The sequence below is a fragment of the Zosterops lateralis genome, assembly GCF_965231275.1.
Source record: "Zosterops lateralis genome assembly, chromosome: 12".
NCBI classification, from domain to species: Eukaryota; Metazoa; Chordata; class Aves; order Passeriformes; family Zosteropidae; genus Zosterops; species Zosterops lateralis.
In genome coordinates this window covers 14929291-14948359 of record NC_139772.1, presented here as the reverse complement: position 1 = coordinate 14948359, position 19069 = coordinate 14929291, and the positions used below count along the sequence as shown (strand labels likewise).

Below are 19069 nucleotides of genomic sequence, written 5' to 3'. Positions count from 1 at the left end.
TGAGGAATTTGTGCTTCAGCCCAGCCAGAACAAGTGAGCAAATATGTGGCAGATGAGTATCAACACATAAAAATGTGAAGGTTTAACATCTGGGGAAAGCAATCTAAACAGCCACGTACAATAACAGTGAATCCACAAATGGCACATAAGCACGGAAAGAGATCTTGCAATTGACAGTCCTCTGGAATCATTAGTTCAGGAACATACAAAGAGTAAACACAGCCTCAGTCAGCATTAAGAACAGGATGGACAGCAGAAAGCCTTGGTGCACTTATGTCCAGCATACTGTGGGCCATTCTGGTCTTGTCTTATGAAAAAATGTAGCAGAGGTATCAGAAAGGTCAAATAAAATTATAAAGGAGGTAGAGAGGCTGCTCCACAGGAATAATGAAAATACTTCTTTTCAAAACATCAGTAAGCTTGAAACCACACTGCCACAGAAGTTAGGGCAACACACAAACTGCAGACTGGATAGATCTGTAGTCTGTACTACAAGTGAGGGTTATGATGTACCCCTCCAACATCACCACAATAACAATGGGTACCAGGATTTTGTGAGGAAAATGGACCACCTAAAGCATCAGGGCTCACCTGGCCTCCCTAACCAGCACCTCTCACTGCCAGCACCAGGTAGAAGGGCAAGGTGGGCCACCTGCCTTCTGCGAGGGCATTTCTTTCACACCTGCCAGAGTTAGCTCCCTGCAAATATACAAGACTTTCCTCCATCTACACTCTTTCAGATAGCCCAGATCCTCTTCATTCTTCCAAGCAAATTATTTTTCTAAAAAGCATATTCATAAGCTTTTCATCAATAATATCATAATATTTCTTAAAGGCTGCAAAAATCATTTTACCCACTTGGCAGACAGATATGCAAGCACTGTCTGAGCTTCAGAGGTGATTAGTGCCCCAGTTGCAACCCCAAGATTCATTTGTATCAAGAGGCCTCCAGCACCTGGAAAAATCACCTCCCAGTGAATTTCTCAAGGTCACACAAAGTCAGGAAAAGAATTAAGAATGAAGTTCTGTCCAGTGCTTTATCAACAAATTTAATTTTCAGGTGTCATCCATTTTTCGCCTGATATTATGGTCATTCAAGCTCATATTTCACAGATGGACACCTTTTGCTCCAGGCATACACTACTTGATCTATTTTAGAAATCAAGCACAAGATCCTCAGATAGAGCCAATCCACACGCTCACAGTGCAGGGTAACACTATGCAGAGGTCACTTCTGAGCTGTTCATCACCTACTGGAAACAACTTCTGTGGATGCTGTGCACCCAGAACTGCAATAAGGGTTTATAGGGAACCTTTATCTTTATCATTCCCTGTTCCCCCCTCCCCCCTGTAATATCTCGTTTTCTTCTACGGAGTTAAAAAAAAAAAAAAAAAAAAAAAAAAAAAGTGAGTGGAAAGAAAACATGGTACAAGAACCTAGAGATCAATGATGAAACCTTTGGATTCAGATACTTTAGACCCAGATTTTATCAGTTATCAATTCCACCAGACAGAATTTGCCCCCAAATCTATATTATTTATCTAAAAGGGCACTCCAGCACATAAAAACAATTCAATGCTATAAATTTACATAGGATATAAAATTTCTTAATTTGCCCACTTACAGAAATACCAAGAGTTAGACTTTCCTCTGATTTATTGAGGTGAAATTGAATTGGTATAAATGTGGCAAAAACTTAGAAGGTCACTAAGGTCCTTAATGAAATACCTGATTGCAGAGGCCCATTTAGAAAAGAGAATTCCAAGTTCTTTGGCCTCAAGATGCATGACAAAGATTAATTGCAAAAGTAAAGCAATACATGCTGAAGGGAACCAGAAGACAGGTGCAAACAATTGCCGATATTTAAAAGCATTTTGCAGAATTCATTTGTAGTTCTTCATAATCACTTCAGTATCTCAGGAAAAAAAAATCTGAAGGAAAAAATGGCAAGGTATCCATGAATGGAGCTGGGTTGAAGCCCGAGTTTCTCCAACAGAAAAGATTTTTATGCTAAGAGGAAGAGTAAGCAAACCTGAAAACTCATCTCCTTCCTTTGAATATTCTAGAGCAAATCCACTGCAATAACATGAGGCAGAAAAGTCCGAGGTGGAAAGGACATGCAGAGTTTACATTAAATTCTGCCTACGCATGTTTCACAGCAATCAGGAATACAGGGGTTCACGTTTCAAACAGGATTGGAAACAACCAGCCCCTGATGGAGTCCTTAGGAGCAACAAAAGAAACCAGCACCCAGAAGACTCTGCTGCCAGAAGTAATGTCAGCAACTGGTCCTTTCACCCTGACAGACACATTAAGAGACCCAGATGTCCAAATTGGAGGTTTTCTAAGGGAGAAATCTAAAATATGCTTGGATCGTTCATATATAGAATACTTCAGGCTACAATCATTCTCAGCAAGAGATTTTCCTTAATACTTGTCTACATCTGTCAGCTCATGCTGATACATACTGTAGCTTTATTTTTATTGATTTTAAATTTTAAAAACGTCACAAGTTAATTCACAGGTCTTTAGAAGAGACCAGCAGTAACTAAACTATTCTAACATCTTAATGAACCTACTTCACCAGAAGCAAATTAGTAGCCACAATTAGTATATTCATAACTAGATTTTTGTAATTTTAAGCTGCATGCAATGTATGCTCTCTTCAACACCCCCTCCTTGCCACTGGAGAAGCAAATAGCTTGCATTTTTCCTTTATATGACCATCTTCCTGTATCTTGCAGGCATATAATTTGCTATTCCTATAAGCTCTTTTTTTTCAGGTAATGGTAGTGGTGCATGGCACTTTGCTTTGGAGCCAATTCCATGCTAAATATCGATGAGTAGCTTAATTAGGGACTAGTAAAGGAAAATTAAGGGTGGGAGAGAATGGATTAACAAAACCAAACAGTGACGATGCTGAATGTGGACCCAAAAATGCATTTTTAAAATTTTACGTGTTTTAATGAGTAATACTTGGGTGCTTTTAAAATCATTTTGTAGCTATGGCTTCCAGTCATGAAAATATATGCAATCTCATAAAATGTCTGATATTAGCATGCCTCTTCAAGTGCAAGTGAGTTGTCAATAAGACAATTAAGACAACATCAATAATACACACTGCATGTTATTATCTGCTATTCGAAATCCCAGCCTATCCAAAGATCTCTGGAAACAAAGGGTACATCTGACATTGGCAAAAACATCTCCCACAAGTGAAATATGTAATTCTGAATGTATGCAATGGCACTCCTACCTGTAAGGGAAAAAATGGATTGCTTTTAAATACAGAATAAATAACTCCTGATAATGTAAAACCTGGCTCTGTAAAAGAAATGGCTACAATAGAAAATTAGCAATCCTGTGCTTAAATCAATCACTTCTATCACATGATCCAAGTCGATAAAAGTACTGAATAAGTGCTATCATTGACCTTAATCAGCCAACAATTGGCACACAGGGATCAGAAATCCTAGTGAGGAAATCAGTTGTCCCTAGTAAATTTTAGGGTTTGGGGGAACAGTAGACCTGCAACCTCTCACAATACTTTTCTATCCAAACACCACAACAGTTCTAACGGGAGGAAGGAAGGACTTAAGTTAAATAAGCAAACTTCCAGCAGACTTCTTCAGGTATAAAACTTAACAGGTGTATGTGCATTTCCATTTCATAGCTGAAGAGTACTCCACTCATGACTTTTTTTCTCCCTCTGTAACACAGAAACTGTAGCCAAGCATATAATGAAAACAGTCCTCAGTGATTTTACTTGGTGGAAATAACCTATCTGGAAGTGAGGGTGATGAAAATTGTGCTGCACAATGATTAATTTGGGGTTTAATTCTGATGTCCCATTTCATCCAAAGTTGCCATTAAGCTCAAAAGGAGAAAGGACTACATAAGTGGGACCTAACATTTTTATTTATCCACCTCATAAGCTGAATGTGATTTCAGATTGAACAGAATAGATTTCCCTGTAACTAATGGACCAGATATATTCATACAATGTCCTTTTATTGATTTTACTTTCTTCTACCTATTGTTTGCATTTTCCTTTGAAAAACATATAACTGTCATTATGCTGTAGATGTCCTTTACAATTATTATATCATTCCCTATTTCTTAACAAAAAATACATGTTTTGCTACAGCGTGCTTTCTAATGAAAGACTCCCCACTAGCCAAACTGGAGCCTAAATTGTTAGAACATACTGTACAATTTGGGAGAAACAGAAGAAAATTAAACCCTTTGGAATTGGTTTGTTTGGTTTTGAAATATGTGTCATTAAAAATTTAATAAGAGGGAAAAAAATGGCTAAAGGACAGGCTTCATTTTAGACACATTCTAAACAATAAGCCTATTTATATAACTGATCACATAACGAATTTCTAGGCACTTTATGGAATGAAAAGCCTTTTGCACTGCAAAAGTCATACCGCACACAGCTTTCAAGTTTCAGAAAATAAATATTCAAAGGGATGGAGCAATAAAAAGATATTAAGTATTTTTAACCCACACTAGTCTAAAATTTTACACAGTACCTTAAATAAACACAAAAAAAAAGTCAAATATCTACAAAGGATAAGTATGTGAACAAATTTAAACATACTTTCTTTGTTTACCAATTTTTTTTCACTCTTCCTTGATTTATATTGCAATATTTTGTTCCTAAGTTACGATTATGCAAAGTACAATTTGTTTTGGATTACTATTTGGAATGTTTACAATTATTTAAATACAATTTACTTAACTATTTTGAAACCAAATGATGTGTTGAATTAAAGAAGGTTCAACATTCAAATTGCTGTCATGTGCTCATTTCTCTGCAATTGCACTGACAGCTGAGGACGGCACATTTTCATTTGTGCAGGGGGCCTGGTGTTCCAACAGGTCGCACTGATTTTAGAATCTTTCCACCAAGGGGCAATTTCATGGCACCAACATCCAACTTATCTGTCAATATGGAAGCCAGCAGCTGAATGTAGGCAGAGCTGAGAAGAAAAATGTAAAGCCATGCTGTTTATGGATAAAACCTACACAGAACTTAAGCTACAGCTTACGAAGGCAATGATTCAGCTACCAGATTAAAAAACATTTTCGAATAACCAAATAACTTTGCATGCAAGAGCAGCCTTCAGAGACATTCACATTTATGCAGAGCCAGCTTTTGCCAAAACAGCAATGATCTCAAGTGTTTCAGTTCCTTAATGCAACTAAGCCTAAGGGCACAAGGAAGGGGTGAGGTTGATAAAGTAGGAAGCACCCAGACATAAGTATCTTTGACAGAGTAAAGCTTCCAGCAGGATCTCAACCAGGTGCAGCCACTTTCATTAGCCAAGTCTGAGATTACTCCCATGCTGACTATCAAGTCCTATGAAAATATGAATTATCTGCATGCACCACAGCAGTGCTCATCCACATGCTTTGCCACTGCTGGACATCTTCAGGGTTTCACAACTATGCACATAATTACCAAAATTCTCTCAGAACTTAAACACACAAAAACCCATCTCCATTTTGTAGACTCCAGTTCCCTAACTTAATTGTGCTGTTTAATTTCCCATTAAAAGAGAAAAATTCTCAGTTGTACAGATGGGACAAGACAGAGTCTGGGATTTCTGAGGCAGGCAGGAGGAGCTGTGTTAGGACTTTCATCTCTCCCTTTTGGTTTCTACTGAAATCTGTTACTTCTGCTTGTACAATCAATAACAGTCAAACTAGGATTGCTCAGATTCAAAATACAGTTACCAGCTGGAACTCTTGGGACAGTTTTGGAAGCTCAGCCCTAACTGAACTCCTCAGGGTTCAGTGTTTGTTTAAATAAAAGGAGAAGTTCAGATAAAAGGTATGAATTCTCCATCTAAGGCAGCTGTTCTTGGAACACCTTAACTCTTGGCCATAGAAACTGAGTCACAGTTTCAGAAGCCCCTTCCAGCATGGAATATGCAAATACAGTTTTGGAGATTTCAGTGTCACTGAACTCAAGGCTCAAAGTCTTGAGCTAAATAATGCCTTGTCATTAATAAACCAAGTTCTGATACTTAATCATGTTTTCATTTCTGTGTGATGGAGCATTTCCATTATGGTTACCACTGTGATACAGAGCCTTTAGTCAGCAGGGCTTCTCTGACTGCTACTGTGAAGACTCAGGAGCTCCTCTGTCTGCAGGTGACAACCTGAGGGTCTCTACTCAAATCCAGGCATGGCCAAGCCAGCACTGACAGGATGTCTGCCTAGAAGAGCATTAGAGGATGTCCTAGGCCTTGCCTGATCACATGAAATTCAGGGGCATTTTTCTGGGTCAGAGAAGATCACAGGTGTTGCCACTGAAGAAAACCACATGTCAGCCTATCAGCCTTGGGCTTCATGAGAAGGGAGAGTTTTCTCAGGATCCCTAGAATTACTCAGGAACACAAATCAGCACCCTGTCCATAGGAGGAGTAAAGCTGACAATTATTTTGAAGAGAAAGCCTTGGTTCCAGTGAACTCAGTGGTAAAAGTCCTCATTATTCAATGGGGACTAAATCCAAGATTGAGTCCTAGGCCAATAAGGAAAACAGAAGCAAGAATTTTATTTAATCGCTCCTTATGCACTGCAATAAGAGATGGTCCTTACTTTGTTATTCAGTCCTCTCTATTATCAGGGTTCATGTGAGGACAGGGACAGGATTCTTCTCTGTTTTATTTCAAACCATCTTAGGCACATCATTCTTTTCTTCCTCTTTTAATGGGAGTGCAGAAACCCTGAAATCTGGGGGCTGGCTCAGACTCTCTTGCCTCTTGGTGGGTCTGCCACACAGATGAAAACAGAGTGCAATTGCTGCACAACCTGTGCTGTGCCCCAAGCTGCAGCAGCACTGCATGGTTTCATGTCAGTGACATGTCACAGTCAGTAGTGAGAGTGTCAGCTCACTGACAGGCACACCACGTGTGACACCATCCTCCAACACCGCTCTCCTGGGCAGCCTCTGCCTCTTAAGGACAGCCTAAACAAGTCTTGCTAGCAAGGGGAGCAGGAGAGGCATTTTGTGGGTTTTCTCAGTGTTGTGACGTGCAGCTGCTCTGGAGACGTCCCACCAGAAGCGAGTGTCAAATGTCACTCATGTTCCTGCTGTGACTGCGAGCGTGGTACAGTGCATAAAACCCAAACGTGCTAGTTAAACTGTGGAACTCCTGAGCAGTGCCCTCCATTAAATGTAATTGCATTATCTGACAAATAATCAATGTTCAGATGACACTCAAGAGTCCTAGCTGCTAATCCTGGGCTAAAACTATCTGATATTTGCCTTCTTCCTGAAGTTTTATACTGTGCCTGTGCTTCAATATCAGCCTCAAAGGAGAAGCAGCATCACAAATAAGGTCCTGGCTTCCAATATGAATTTTCTAATAGTTCCATTAGAGAGATGAAGAACATAATCTGGTTTGGGACAAAAGAGGGCTCAGTCTTTGGCAAGCAGAATGACATAGCACCTTGTTTATATCATTATTTATGATATTTATCATGTTAATTTTTCATTTTGTTAGATTTAATTCTTCAATATTTGGTACAGATCTCTTATTTTATTTAAGGATTTCCAATGAGAAAGGAAAGAGCAGTGATTTTGATATCAGGATCTGCAAAGAAAATTAAAATAGCAAACATTAGTTCAACAGAACAACCTGTGATCTTGTAAGAGCTATTTTATATGGCTGTGGGCTGCTCTGATCTGAATGCATGGAGGACAGCATTATCCTGGGACAGAAAAAAAAAAAACTTCTCTCACTCTTTCTTCACCTTCCTCTTCCTCAGGCCTCCAAGTTGGACCTCCCATGGTCAGCAGCCCCTATATCCCTGATGCTCCACCTCTGACATGGGAATGAGCAGTGGCACTCCCTACATGTATGTCCTGCCTCCATCACCTCTGTGTGCTGGCATAAAACTCCTTGCAAGCCTCCTTGCCCTGCACACCTCCTCATCTGCAGCTGGGAAGGGTTCAGCCAGGCCAGCCTGGCAGGACCTGCTGCAGACACGCAGCAGCTTCAGAGCCAGGAGTGGCCATGGGCAAAGGAACAGCCCTGTCCCCTGGGGGTCTGGAGTCATCCTGCTGTGGGAAGGTGGTGTTGGAATGATGCCAGACAAGCCTCGATGGAAAGAACAAGAAAATGAGAAGAATTTTCCTGTTCTTCACAAAAAAGCACAGTTCTGTGATGTGAGCTTAATTAACATTTACATGAACACTGGATTTGTTTATATTTAATACATCTTTTTCTAAATGTAATTCAAGACCACAGCTATTCTAAAGTATGAAAAGCAACTCTTCCTTTGAACCACATTTTTAAAGGAACTACTATTCCAGCCAATTTAAAAAACAATTATGAGACCACACATGATTTTTGAAATCACAGATTGTTGATGGGAGCAACAGAGATAAAAAAAGTTTTAAAAAACAAGAAGGTAATATGGCTTATTGCAGGTTTTCAAAACACTGTAACACCTAACTCATAAACTAATTGAATTGTGTCCAGGATTTTTCACGACTTTGACTTTTTCTAACTGCAGAAGACCCGATTCAGCACAGAAATGCTTTAGCACCTGACACCCAGTATTAGCCAAAAAACTAAACACATTTCAATACCACTGCTTCTGCACTAAGTCAGGATCAAATGCTATTCCAGAAATGCTCAGTTAAGATCAACTGAAGCAGTACAGGAGGATTTGTAGCACTGTACCAGTAAGGTTTGGCACTGAACAGCTTTAACTGACAGCCCTTACATGTATGAGAACATCTTGTTTATAAAATCTGAAAAGAGAGCTCGTGAAACAAATTATATCCACAAATTATTCACAGCTGAAGGTACACACGATCCTCCCCACAAACTAAAGAATTCCTATAGGCTACAGAAGATTCTGTTAACATATGGCCTTCCTGAGAAAAATTAAGCATGTAAACCAAGGGGAAAAATGTATCGAACATAATAAAAGGATGAGACCATTCTAAAGTATTCTTATTCTTGTCATATCATTTTCTCAAAGAGAAGTGTATTTATACCTTTTATAGGTGTCTTCATATCATGCAGTTGTAAGGCAGGCATGCAAGCATCTTATAAAATACTAAATTATTATTCAATAATTATTATTTACATTCTCCTTGTACATTTGCCAAATTCCACATACACCTGCTCATAGAAGGATGGGGCACCTGTGCTAAGGCAAGAAGTGTTTCAATATGGACTTGAATCAGAGAGCAGCAAGCCCTAATAGAATAATAGGTAACTGGGTTACCTAATTGAAGAGTTTAAGTGTTGGCAATATCGTTAATAATAAACTAATAAGTTAGAAGAGCCTTCTTCACTTAGATGTCCAGCAATCATTGGACAAAATAAGGGCTTAAGATTGTTTAGAATTAATGTTGTTCACATATGAATACAAATTATCTTAGTAGGCTTTTGCATATTGATTATACATTGCTGTTAAACCTTCTTATTTCTATAGGAATAAATTATCCTTATTCTACATATAAAAGCTGCCCTAGCACTGAGCACTGATCTCAAGGGAGGGCAAATTCTAAATGGAAGTAACTGGACAGGTCTAAATTCTACACTCAGCAGGAGCAAATGGGAAGCGCCTTGGACTCAGAACAAGGTACAAATGGCTTCCAAGCCTGGCAGAACTTTCAGTTTAATAAGGAAAACTTCCATTTTTCACAGATGTTTTCTGGATAATTCTGTGAAAAAAAAAAAAAAAAAAAAAAAAAAAAAAAAAAACCCTACACACACATTTGAACACAGCAGAAAGTGCTCAAGACACTTTCCTGCCCCCACTATTTTTGGTTTAACCAATTTCCTATTTCAAACAAGAAGAAATTACCCAAAGGAAGAAAAGTTGTCTTTAAATCCAGAATGACAATGCAACAAGTGCAACACTTCTCCTTCCTGCCCTGCTTCTCCTGTCATGCTTCCCTAGCACTGTGACTAACCCAGAGACCCTGACCCAAGAGATCCTGCTCTGCTACCTACACACACAGCTGGAACCGTGCTGAAAGCCAGTGCTTCTCCTTCACTTATCTTTGGTTTGCTCTACTGCGTTCAGCTCCACCACCAGCATCAGAGAGATTATTGGCATCTTAAAGGCAGAAAAAAGTGATGGGGTCTTCAAGGGTATTTTCATTATTAAATCAAAAATGATAATTGTGCCATGTTATTTTTTAAACAACAAAACATTTGCTCCACAATATAATTAAAACCAAGAAAAGAATGCACAATTAGCAAAAGATATATGATGTGTCATAACAACAGGCAACAATAAAAATTTTCTGAAGACTTATTTGTAAATCTATATTAATAAAAAAGAAACATAAAAAAGAGAAGGCTTTTTCAATCTAATAGGTAGCATTTTATTTGACTTAAATACATGAAGCACATCTTCAAAAACCCAATCTCCCAAAAGAAAACCTCATCAAAGCAAAACAAACCCATAAAAATAGTCCTCGTATGGTTAAAAACATCAACATATTCTGAAGAGATGTTTTCTTCTAAAAAAGGTACATGAATAAGTGTCATGCAGTAGAAGAATATGGACTAGCCAGACTATTTTTACAGAGGCATCAAATCTACTTTTAGATGTTTATACCAGCTACAGAGCAGGAGAATGTAAATTGTGCTACGTTACTGATTACACATGTGTAAAATTCAAATTCAGATGGTTTTGTTTGTAAATCATAAATTTCAATACTTTTCCCAATATCACAGAAAAAAGTATGCATGATCATTTGTTTCTTTCCACAATAGTTATCTCATCAAATGCAAGTTCTGTCTGACTTGATGGTGGAGTTCACTGCAGAAGTTGTATTCAGTAAGCAAAAGGTTAATAGTCTGAAATCAATGATTTAGTATCATGACATGGGTAGTAGCCAATCAACAGTTGGTGTTTGAAACAGGCAGTGATATATTATATTTATAAAGCAGGGGGGGTCGTGGTGATTTTTTTTTTTGCTTGTGTGATGATGATTTCACTTAAAAGAAAACTAAATTTGACTCAGCCAGCTCACACCTGAAAACAAGATACTGAATCAGTGACAATAACAGAGCTGATCATTACAACATTCATTAAGGTCTTCAATTAGTGAACTCAGTGGTGAATGTTGATCATAAAAACACTGGAAGAGTTTTTATCTGCAAGCTTGGGCCCCATGAAATTCCTGTTTCTCTAAGAGAAAGGCTTTCCCTTTTCAAAGGGTACCCAAGGGGCCCCATTCCTCATTCATATGGTTCATGGTGGCTGCTGGGGGACACTGGATGGAGGTAGAAAGGCAGTGTGAAAAACAGCTCAGGGTGCCTGTGTAATTCCTCTGTGTTTTTAGTGGCAGCAGCCCTTGGAGAGGTGCAGTGCTTCCCCAGACTGCCCCGGTGCACATATTCATAAAGCACTCATCAATAGCCACAAATTCAGGCCGTCCCTAGAAGAGCTTTTTGCTACTTAAACTGTAAAGCAAAATAAATTAAAACCCAAACTAACTCAACACTCATCACAAGCACCTTTTTATAAAGAATTTAAGAGTTTTAATGCAAAGGGTAACTGTCAGCCAATATTTTACTCCTAGGATTTTATTACCATTAACCTTCCATGGATCTGACTTTATATATTCTCCATATGTGAGATTTCTATAGGTGCCAGCAGCAATAAAGGTATTTAAGGGTTGCAGGCATATCCCCAGATTCACCTTAGCTGTAGCAATCTCGTGGCATTAATAGATCAGAGATCAGCTCAGGGCAGTTCTAAATGATGAAGACTGTTTAAACCAACTTACAACAGGTATTTACACACAGGTGGAAGGTCTGACCCCAAACCCTTGAGAGTCAACTGCAAGGTGCTCATGAGTTCCATGGACTTCAAAGCAGCTGCTAAGAAACAGGCTAGAATTTTTTGTACTTTGTGACAGAGGGTAGTAGCAGTGTCTTGCCTATACCTTGCAAGTATATATAAAAATAGAGTTATAATCTTAAGATCAAATTAGAGCCACACCATTGATGTAGTTTAGGTCTTGTAAAAATCCAAGTTGCACAAAAATTGAAGACCAATAAAAATGTTTCCATGGTTCTTTTTTTAATCCCATTGAAAACAATTTTTCGTTGTAAACATTTTTGCTAGCCAAGCACTGCAGCATTGTGCAACTGCATGACAGCCAAAGAGAAACTGATGAAAAGCTGACTAGATTGATTTCATTTTTCCAACCGGAGTGAAATACGTAAAAGGAAATAACAAAATGGTGAAGTTATTTTTACATATAAAAAATGTCCACATTTAATAAACTCACATGGAAACTGCACAGCCAATGGTAACGCTTTTAAAATAGATCTACAGATCCCTTCAGTTCTGCATGGAAACAAAGGCAGGAGTGGGTTTTTGCAACACCTTTCCCCTTCCCCAGGGAGCACAGAAACACCCTCTGTGCTGAAGGCAGACCTGAGTCTGCCCATTCCCTCTCCCCCCATGACCTCCCAGTTTCTGTGTAGAAGTGTGGCAGGGGGTTACTACTGGAACTCAGAGCTATATTTATTCCCTTGGCTCCCATCCATCACTGTTGCAGAGCAGCCAGGAGGGGAACCAACCAATACAGCATGGATTCTGCCAGAGTTGTGCTGCCAGACAAGTTAAGAATGAAAGACAGAGGAAGCAGGAGCTATCAAAATGAGTATTTCTATCTCTAAGAAAAGAAGGATTTCCTCCCTTTGTGGATTCCCCTTTTACAGATTAAGACATTTCTTCTCCGCTTTTTAAGAGATCCTGACAGAGAAATCTGCCAGTTTCATAGATCTTCTACATCTCAGAGGAGGTTCTTCCTGCGAGAAGGAACAAGTGCACTATCCCTTGCATCTCTCAGGCATTTGTTGGCATTTACACAGCATTTCTTTCCTCCTCCCAGTACTCCTAGAGGGTCATCCACAGCAAGTTCTCTGCTGCACAAGGTCCAAAGCAATACCAGGAGAAAGGGTTAATGTTTCACCCATTACACCTCCTAGAGCTACTCACTCAGTACTCAGGGGCATGTGAGAATATTGTGTTCAAATACATAATCCACCAAACAAAAATAATGGCAACAAAACTCCATTTTGAGATGGAAATTTTTGGATTGTAAAGATGCACTCCATTACCAACTGACTTTTATAATAGCTGAATTGTGAAGTATGCAAGAAAGAATTTTTCAGTATCACAAATACTTGGAGGATTTTAGAATTTCCTTTTGTTTTCCTCTGGGACTAACCTGATACCTTTTGCAGTTTATCGAAACTAAAAGCCAGCAAGAAAACAGTAAGAATACGAGACTGCTCTCCCCATGTCACACTCAGGAGTGCAGGCTGGAAGCCTCTGCAACAGAAACCAGTTGGATTCAGTCTCTCGCATCACACTGGAGTGCCCAAGCCAAGAGTCAGTTCTCTTCTGACCCACTGAATAATTAAATGATTATTTAAATTGGAATAGCCTGAAGCAGGAACTTAAAAAGAAGAGCCAAAGTGTGTTTTTAGAGCACTCACCTGGGATGTGAGAAACTTGATTTGAAAAAGCTGATTCAAATCAGATAGAGAGGAACGATCTGAATCCAGCTCTCCAGTGACCCAGGTGCATTCCATAATCACCAGTTCATAATGAAGTGCAGAGATACAACTCTTTCATTTCGAGCGGAAATTCAATTGTGGACCTGAGAAATCCTTCAAAGATGCAGCATGTTGATGCAAACTAATGAACTGGTATTTTTCAACTGCAATAAGAAAATGGCAGCTAGTTCTGGCCAGAAACTATACTCCTATATTTGGAAAGCTCTTTGCATGCCAAAGATACAACCAAACAAACAAAAGATTGAAATTCTAATCCAGAAGTTGTTGTGGGTTTCCTATTGCTCATTTATCTGATAGCATGTCCATTTATGCAGGCACAGGCATATAGCTTTGTGTGTTCAAGCAAAAAAAAAAGGGAAAGATGCTTGAATGTTTGATCTTTAAAACAGTAAAGAATATTTCAAAATAGCCGAGCTATTTTAAGAGGCATTTTATGGTAAAATCCAAAGGAGGGAGAAGTTGGAGCAGTGCAGGTTTTTCAGTCTCTTTTATGGTGCTAATAATGATACTTGGTTAACTTCTACTGGTTATTTTATTAGCCCTAGGAGGAATGATACTCCTATGGCAAAAATCTCAACGAATCAGTGAAGAGCAGTTACTTTAAAAAGGTAATAAATAGTCATTTTATTGTGCAACTCAGTTTTGGGTTGCCTATAATCTTTGCAATTTTTTTTAACTCAAAAATTTGGATTCCTTTTTGTACATGAAATGATGAAAGGAGAAAAAGTTTAATCAGGAAACAGTGGAGCTGCACATTGTACTTACAGTGAAATTAAGAATTACATGAGTTTCACCCGGTAAGGAAGGGAAGTTCTATCCACTGACTCAGTCATACCCAGACTGAAATAACAAAAGCAGAATTGGATCCTAGAAATCACATCAAAATCAATAAAAATTTTGCTAAACTTTATGCACTTTCCTGTGAAAAGAGAGATAGATAATTTTCCACAAAATGTATGCCAACAAAATGAAGGTAAAAGTTACTTGAAGCAGCAATTTCAAAACTAGTGCTGCTTTCCAACATTGAGTCAACCCTCAACATTCAATAACCTCTGAAGTCCTGGTGTAGACTCGAACCCATAACAGTGTTCATGCTAACCTTGCAGAAATAAAAGTATTAAAACAAAAAAGAAAGCATGTATATGTGAGTGCTTTTTTCAAAAATATGATATCATGTCGTATTTTGAAATTATTGAAGTAGGGCACACACCTATCAAAAATCCTTGGCCACTACAGTAGAAGGCAATTTTTACTTCTCCTGGTAATTAAAAACTAATGCCAGAGAAGAAAAGGTTCCTCCCTAATTCACTTGATCAACACTTCAGTGTCACATTGTTCCCTTGAGTAAAACTGTTACCAAAACTAAAATGTTGTACTATCCTATGTTTTAAGATTTCTGAGGATCCCTGAAGAAACGAGATCTAGGGAACAAGTGTTAGGAAACATACATGAAAATTAAATGTAGCTTATGCACACAGAGCTATCAAAAGAAGTGTTAGAAGAGGAGCATCCAGCCCACCATGTTAGCATTTGTTAATAGAAACCTGATTTTACACCTCCTTGCTTTCTTCACCCAAGCTCTCACATGCTCTTTCTCAAGAAATGAACCTAGGCTTCCCTTGAACTCATTTATCCTTCCCTTGCTGATAATTTATTCCATATGTTCTTTGCATGAAGTTATTCTGCCTGAATTTCCTATTTACCCACGTTTCTCTAAATTTTAGATTAAAGAGACCTACATCTATCTACATCTATATCTACCAGTGGTATTCCAATAATGGTATTGGACTGATGGTAACAATGTCTGCAAAATCTATGGAGGCCATCTTATGAGAGTGAAATAAAAGAACCTTAATACTGCATGCCATCATTTAGAAAAATAAATTTAATGCCAGGATGGCAACCTAACACAGTGCTACAACCTGGGCTACCAGGGCTAATTCCCAGATCAGCAGGGGCCAGGACTAGGAAGGAAGCATAACACATAGCCCTGTTGTGACTGAGTAGACTGAGGTACTTGATAGCAACCCCTTTGTAGTACTGATGAGCTCAACAGGGCTCCCATCCTCCTTACAAAGAACCACAGTGACTGCAGCAGAATATCCCAATGGCATAAAAAAAGGAAAAGTTTCTAACAGCACCTATTGAAAAAAAAAAAAAAAAAAAAAATTAACGTAAAGAAACTAACAAAATTCACATAAAGGCTGAAACAACCTTATCATAACAGGAAGAATCAGGACTGCCAGGTACCCCTTTGCACCACAGCACCCTGACCCTCCTAAATCTGAAGACAAGGAAAGCTTCCCAGGACATCCCAGGTTATCCCAAGGCAGAGTAGTGGCCACAGGTGGTCTTGTAGTGGCCCCTGCCACCATCCTCCCCTGCACTCCTCTTGGGCGTGAAAGTCAACTCTCCTTTTTCTTTGCCTTTCTGCCTTCTCCTCTTCACAAAACTGAGACAGGGCCAAAATTTCCCAAGCATCCTTTCCCTGGCACTGTGGTACCCGCTGGAGATAACCTCTGCCTAATCTTCATCAGTTCCCACCCTCCTGGCAGGCACTGGCTCCCTCTGGGAGCCCGAGATTCCTACAGCTGGACAGTTCAACACTAATGCAAGAAAAATGAGCTGCTGGGTGAAAGAAGCTCTGTTGCTTGCCCCATGCCATAGGAATGGAGCCATCATCATTATTTTCAGGCACTGCTACCTGCAGATCTGGCTGTTAATGTTCTACCAGGATCAGCAGCGCTGCTTTTTTCATAACACGGCAAATAGTTGTGAGGAATTACCTAATTCTGCTTTTTGGTTATGTGAGTCTGCTCATATACTGCAATGGAGGAAAGATCAGATATTGAGGTTCCTGTGGCTATTTTAGTACTGTTTTCCTCATCTGTGTTTAAAAGACAGTCAGATTATAACAAAATTGTTTGTCTTTAATATAGTTCAACTTGACCCAACGAACCCATCTCTTTAGAAAACAATCTCACATGGAGTATTTAGATTAAGACCTGTAAAAAACAGTGACTTCAAAATACTTTCAAGGACCCGTCTTACAATTTTTAAAAAACACAGACATCTAGGCTAATTATAATTACTCCTCTATAATTCTTTTTGCCTTTTTGATGCATCTGGTTATCTAGTAAGATGCACCTGAAAATTAGAGCAAATTTAAATTTAAGGGAAAGGTGCCAAATTCAGAATACTGGGAGAATCCTACTTCTGGGAGCACATTTAGTGACAGCTTTGGTGCAGTTGGGCAGAGGCAAGCCAAATCCTCCCTTGCTACTCTATTCCCCTGCCTCTTTCCTGATCTGGATCTCTGCTGTCCCTGAAAAGATGCTTCAAATCTCTCCCTTAGTGCTTGGCTTCGTTGCCTAACCTGCCAATATGAGTGAAAATGTCATAGCAGTTATTGTGATCCACTCCGATTCCGACAGACGCTCCTCGGTTATTTCACGTTAAACGTCGATCGGATCATTGCAATTTTCCCTTGTTTCAGCCAAGGGCACATTCTGATCAGTGCCTTGGTCCCAGAAAGTTCATACTCCGTGTTCGGCCACACAACTGGAAGTCAGAACCACACAGCTGTACAATAACCCTGAGATCAGCCAGTTAAGCATCAGAATTATTTTACTTTTACATATTTTCTTTCAGTAGCTCATCCTTTTTTTCCTCTTACACGAATATCTGTGCCTGGAGTTTCTTCACTAGAGAAATTTGGATTTCCATCTACAGTTGCCAGAAATAAGTTTATTCATGTTTCTATAAAAGAAAGTATGCATTCTATTTTTTCATCTGTGTTGTCTTTCCCTGAATCCAAATTACTGGCATGTCAGGGAAATGCAAGGTATGAAAGAGAGGACAGAAAAATAGCTTTTTAAAATCATTCCGTTTTTAGCATTTTGAAGAGCTGATATACATCTCTTCAGGTATCTGAGAGAAATGCAGAGATTAAAATTTAGATTTGCTTACAATCTTATTAAAGTGCACTAAATCAAAATATTAAAAGTCTTTAATTGTCCACACTCAAACTAGAAGAATAAATCTATCTATGGCATTGCTTTCCATTTTCATAAAATTCATATAAATCATGTCTCTTTTTTCTTTTTTTTTCTTTTTTTTTTTTTTTTTTTTTTTTTTTTTTTTTTTTTTTACTCAAGGCACTCTAAAAACACCTGTGCAATTCAAAGTCAACTTTAAGCAAAAATCAACATTTGGAAAAATTACTTCTTACTGATTTCCCTACACTTGATGAAACTTGTGCTTCCCAGGGAATAAGCACAGCCCATTTTAATGGACTAGTGGATTTTTCTACATCTGTTCTAATGCAAATCTCTTTGGTCACCTAAGGCTCCATGGTGGGTAAACAACCTAATGTGTCAGCTTTCTGTACTGAAGATCACAATTTCTGATCTCAGCACTGTCTTCATTGCTGCAAGCAAAACAGTGGTACTGATGTTGCAACTTACAGGCTACTCTCTTCTGATAATGAATGGGTTGGGTTATTGGCCTCTGGCATGGACAAAAATATGACAATCAGCCTCTTCATTATATAAAAGCCTACAGTGAAGACAGTGCCAGACAACTTGCTGAGTATTAGAGCTTAAATATGTTCAGAAGTCAAAAAGCCCGTAGAACAATTCTTTTTTCTTCTTTTCCATTAATAAAGACATAGTCAATTTATCAAAAGAGTTTTAATACAGTGTTTCCATCGCAGCAACTTGTATCTTCAGGAAATCATTTGCAAAACACAGCTTTAGCCTGCAAATACTTCACGTTCATTCCCTGCAAAAGTAACAGAGAGGCTGACCTTTCTTACATCTGCAGTTGTTAATTGTCATCATCATAAACAGCACATGAAAACAAAGTTAAAGTCATTGGCACTTTTAAAAAAACCCATCATATTAAATCTCATTTACCTGCAGGGATAGAAATTCAGAGTCAGGAGCAAAATCTGAAGACAGAGCAGACATGAGAAAGTGCACCCAGTCGCAGGGTTTAGCAACTGTACCGAGACTCTCTTCTAGTGCACGTTCTGAAACAGCAATCGAATCTCTCAGCACTTGGTACCAAACTGGAAACATTTTTCTTCTACAACATTCCGAAAACTTTAAACAACTCATGTATGATTCTTTTCTAATGAAGATTAACAGCATATCCACTAGAAGATTAATTGAAAATAATTTTTTTAAAAGCATAACAGAAAGGGTAAAACAGACCAGACTAGGACAAACAACTCAAGCTATTTACAAATATTTTTATAATGACTAGAAATCATAGAGCCCTCTTTAACTGTCTAACTTAAAAAACAGTAACAAAAAATAATAATAAAAACCAAACAAGCCAAAAAAATGCATCATCTGTTGACTGAACACAGGGCCTGATTTTCAAAGCTGCTGAGCACCCACAACTCCATCTGAAGTCAGTGGAAGTGATGAATGCTCAGCAGCCCAGCAAATCAGGCCCAAACTGTCCAAGGGT

At 38.7% G+C, this 19069-nt stretch overlaps 1 protein-coding gene across 6 annotated transcripts in view; it reads right to left on the bottom strand.

The window, feature by feature from the left end:
* ZNF536 (zinc finger protein 536) overlaps positions 1 to 19069 on the bottom strand; it is a gene marked incomplete at its 3' end in the record, with an annotated part of 339887 nt that overhangs the window by 316440 nt on the left and 4378 nt on the right. Inside the window, exon 1 of one of the 6 annotated variants that reach the window (XM_083870375.1) lies at positions 18508 to 18535. The exons of the other annotated variants lie outside the window; for them this stretch is intronic. Of the gene's footprint in view, positions 1 to 18507; positions 18536 to 19069 lie in introns of those variants that run through there. 6 annotated transcript variants of the gene reach the window in all.